The sequence below is a fragment of the Macadamia integrifolia genome, chromosome 14, assembly GCF_013358625.1.
Source record: "Macadamia integrifolia cultivar HAES 741 chromosome 14, SCU_Mint_v3, whole genome shotgun sequence".
Lineage (NCBI taxonomy): Eukaryota > Viridiplantae > Streptophyta > Magnoliopsida > Proteales > Proteaceae > Macadamia > Macadamia integrifolia.
The window spans coordinates 1,172,383-1,177,300 of NC_056570.1; the positions used below are offsets into that span (position 1 = coordinate 1,172,383).

The 4,918-nt window shown below is 36.4% G+C and overlaps 1 long non-coding RNA gene across 1 annotated transcript; it reads left to right on the plus strand.

Moving 5' to 3' along the window:
• Nucleotides 1-3,707, plus strand: LOC122060870. Its single transcript, XR_006134485.1, has 3 exons — nt 1-1,151; nt 2,247-3,122; nt 3,338-3,707. It is a non-coding gene; the product is annotated as an uncharacterized LOC122060870 (long non-coding RNA).
• Nucleotides 3,708-4,918: the final 1,211 nt, after the last annotated feature.

Below are 4,918 nucleotides of genomic sequence, written 5' to 3' on the forward strand. Positions count from 1 at the left end.
TCCGATTTCGGTCCTTGGAATCCGGATCCGCATCAAAAATCCTAGAATTTGTTACTTATCTAGAACTTCCTAAAATAAAAGATTACAAATAGAATAAAATCCTAGAATATTCTAACAATCTTGAACCCAAATCAGTAACTTGGAACCCAATTGGATCTCGGTCTTGGTCCGGGTTCTGGAGCGGGTTTGGGTCGATCCATCGGAGCGCTGCTACATCAGAGTGCGAGCAGGGTCATATACATAGCTGGGATTTTTTATTTAACAGGGGGCGGGGTGGTAATCACCTACTCATGTGTCTAAGGTGACTAGGTAGCATTCTTTTACCCATTTTATGAATTTTCTTATGGTGCAGCCCTATGGAAGTGTGTATAGGAATTGATTTAATGCTGGATTCCACTTTTTTGGGTGACTACTATTGATTGTTAAAATAAGGCTCTGGTAATCTTTTTTCCATTCCAAAAATGCATTGATAAGTCATAACGAATTAGAAATCAGATGGTGAAACTGAGTAGAATGTTCTTCATTATGGTATAGAAAATGTTTATTTGCTCTCTCTCTCTCTCCATCCACAGGTTCCTTCTTTCTCCCAGAAACTCTATCCCTTCTCTTCCTGATCACCCTTCCTTCTGAATCCTTTCCCCCCTAAGATATGGCCACATGTGCATCTGCACGTTCGAATTTGCTAGTGTAAATATATATGGGGAACTGAACGCTCCCTGGTCACACGGCCTTTGCACTAGACACACAGAAATGACACCCCCACTCCTGTGAAACCCAAAAAAGCCACCTCCTATTGATGCCCATGTGCGCCCCCCTCATTGCCCCCCACACTGGTGTAGATATCTTGGTGGAGAAGATTCAGGCATGGATGATGAACAAGAAGATGACAAGGGATTTAATTATCAGGTCTTATATCACGGACAAATTTAAGTTTGGAAATTTCTTGAACACTGGGTACTGTAGTCTGTAAGTTGGAGATCTCATTATTTATCTGATTGATTAGATAATTTTTTTTTTACTACTATTATTCTTTCACAGAAGAAAGAAAGTCTTTCCACCCATAAGAAACAACCAGAGAAGCTTCATTCACAAATAGATCATATGGAGAGGGCAAACTTTTGGAATCCAAGACATGGATAATGCAGGGAGAGGTAACTTCTGTTTTTTTAATATATTTGGTTACGATTGATGCAATTCATTATCTAAAGCACTATTCTTTAAATGGATTTGTCCTTATACCAATGGGTATTATGGAAGCAGCTAACTGCTACTAAGAGGCCAAATAGTGCTTTAGAAGTTGATCTAGATTTTGAGAATGATGTCAGACCTGCACCTGTGATCACAGAAGAAGTCACTACGTCCCTTGAAGATTTGATTAAGAAAAGGATTCTTGAGTTAAACTTCACCTCAAATTAATGTTACGAGAAGTGCATTTTTTCCCAGATGCTATTCTACCATGGAATGCAAAGATGTTCTTTGAGTCCTTAGTCCTGCTTTTGGTCATTACTCATCACCATCAAGTTCTCCTTCTGCTGAAGGAAGATTACCGAGAAGAAACTGCTTGATGTCTAAGTCTGCACGGGCTTATTTTCATTTAATTTTTAATTCATTTTCAATCTTCCTTTCATCCTGTTTGTGCTTTGCATTTCACTTGATTATTGTCTTATTCATTTCTCTAGTACATTTCTTGTTTTGCAAATTAGATTTGGGAGGTCCTATCATTTATGTATGTAGAAGCATCAGCTATTCATTTTTTTTTTTCTTCTGGTTCTTTTTTCAATACTACTAGTAAATTCAACTGCAAATTACAAGGGCATTTAGATTAATTTTTTTATAGGTAAAAGACGAATTAACCATTATTATGACGTTCAAAAAGTGCTCAATCTACCATCCAAAGCACCAAAAGAACTCGAAAAGATAGTAATGTATTGTTTCTGTGAGATTTGTAGTAGTTTTGAAGACACGCGTTAGAGTTACTTTTGCATGAATAGGCAGCTTCATGCTCAGTTGTGAATTTTTAAATATTCGCAAGATGACAATAAGAGTTAGATGGGGCTAGCTGAAATTTATGAGGTCAGTGTGTTGAAATGTATCTCTGTTGTCTCTTCCCGGTGATATATGTAGGCTTGGCTTAATTTGATAGCATGATATAACTTATTAGCTACTATCATTTAGTTCACATTTTCTATTAGCTTCTCTCTAATATGAAGAAGTAATTCTCTTAACTGTTTTATTTCTTTCCGCAGGAGGAATATGTGGACAGGTCTCGCTTTTGCAACACTCTCATTCTCTGATGAATGGAAGAAAGATGTGTGCATCATATTGTTGGCCTCCATGATCATTATGATTCTGTTTTCTTTTTATTTCCCTTCCCCACCCTCACTCCCAACTCCCCTCTTCATCATAACAGTAGATTTTTTCTAATAATAGGATTGTATTTAATAAGAATGTAAAAGAATGCAGGAGAGTCAAAAGAGAAAAGGAGGCCTCAGTGCCACACAATGATTCTGTGGTTTGCATTTTTGATAAATTTTTTATTTTCTTGTATTGGTGCTTCAAATTTAATATTTGTAAGATCTCTTCGTTGTGTTGGGTGCCTCTGGTTCAATGATCATGATATCTGAGCCGATTGTGCTTGTGCTTGTGCTTGTGCTTGTGCTTGTGCTTACTGGCCCTTTCACTCAAAATTGTCTCTCTCATATATAACTTTCATCGATGAAGTTTTTGGTGGGGATAGAAGGGGAAGTTACTTCTCTCATACGTTGGTCATGCCCTTGTGTTCTGACTTCTGATGGCTTTCTTTTTGTATTGGATGCCTGCTGGCGTTCTAATGGAGGAGATACTATGACAGAGTATATTTAAAATCTTTTAATCTTTTCATAACACTTCTCTTTCTTTTTGTCTTCCCTCATTTATGTGGCATTTTTCTTGCAACCAATTTTGATCGAGAAGGACCAAAAGCTTGAAAATTTCTTGGGCAATTACTCTAACTGCACCTAAGAAAACGATGTCTATTTCCCAAAAGCAGCCAATATACTCTCCATCAAATAGAGGAGAATCCCAACAATGGCTGTCAGATCAATCATCAATGTGAACGTACCTCCAACCTCCAAAGTCTAAAGGTACATTTCTACATTTCCTTATCCTCAATGAGAGTTAGTGAGCTCTGTTCTAAAAATACATTAATGCAAGCATATTTTATCCATCAAATTTGGGGACCACCTGTGTGTGCATTTATTTAAGAAATTATTTTATCATGTTTATAAATTTGTGAAACTTCCTTATGCTAACTGTATCAGAGTACGGACAAGCAAGTATGACACTCTATGTCTTGCAGCAAAGAAACAGATCCAGTTCTTCTTCTTGTGGAAATGCTGATGTACTGGAAGCACTGGGAATGACTATTGACTTGAACCCTCAGGTTTTCTGAATTGAATTCCTTGAAATAATTTTTTTATTTCTAAAGTGTAGATTAATAGACTTCTCTGGAACCCTTCCCTCTATTTAAGATTGCAGAAGGATAAATTTTAATAATATAGCAATGACACTGTAGAATATATGGTTAAAGCAATAGAGGATGATGATGGTTAGAGCATTCTACTATAGTATAATAGGCTTCTCTTGTTACCTTCTTCAAGCTAAAAGCAGTTTATCACATGCCAGAAAAGGAGTGTGATTCCCATGCACTCTCTAGTTCATTGTGATGTGTTTTCTATGTTCACTTGTTTACCCTTCAGGATTTTGCAAATTACATTCTCTTATAGAGTTTGTAAACTCAATTGGGTTCTCGGCCTTCCATTTGAACAACAGAAGTTCATGAGGCAGTACTCGTTAAGTAGTAGAATATAGAAACTGTGTTACAGATTTGCAAAACCAAATGTAACTTCAGCATCTATCAGAACCTAAGCTATGGTCATTGTCATTGTAAATTTGTTTGGTTCATGGATAAACTAATAATAGAGGCGCACTTGATCTAATGGTAAGGTATGAATATTGTGACCTGGTGGTCAAGCGAAACAGTCACTCGACATTCTCGGGGTAAGACTAGTTCTCACCCCCCCGGGCCTTGCACATGGGGATTCTTCATTATCATATTCTTGATTTGATATCTGATGACGACTTTTTCCTTCCATTCCTTTAAAGAAAAGAAAATAATGTAGTGATTTTTTTTTTTTTACAACTCCATCACGATGCTAAGAATAATTTAAAACAATAGATGTGCAAGACTGCAGTTCTTTTTGGTATAATTTCTCTTTATATTTATAGAAGAAGTTATCGCACCGAAGGATTTGCGACCATGGTTTAAGATATCAGAATCTATCTTGAGATTGGTTAGTGTCAATACTGATCTGATCTTGATCCAGATCAGCTCATATCAGCTCAAATTGGATAACAATACTCCTGGTTATCGCTAAAACCTGGTTTTAATATCCTATTATAGTAAGGAGGAGTGATCGGCTCCATATTGAAAAAGCCAAAAGAGCTAAGGGCAGACTTAAAACGACCATAGAATAAGTGGTGAGGAATGATATGCATAGATGCAAAGCCTTGGTCTTGTCTTCACTATGACCTTGGATAGAACCTTCTGGAGATTAAGGATCCATGTTGCCGACCCCATTTAACTGAGATTTTCATAATTTAAGGGTTGTGTCTCTTTCTTCTTGGGCTACGTTTGGTAGTCATTTAGTTTCAAAAACGATGTTTCATGTTAAAAATATAATTTTAAGTTTTTGTATCAAAATGCCGTTTTAAAATTTAAAAAAAAAAATGGTGTTTTGGTGAACCTGTTTTATAAACGATCACCTTAGTTATTCACTTTTTTGTATTTGAAACGAAATCAAAATAACAGAACAAGGTTTCGTCGTTCCATCATTTTGCGTTTCTAATGTTTTTTTTTTTCCCCCCTTTTCGTTCCAAA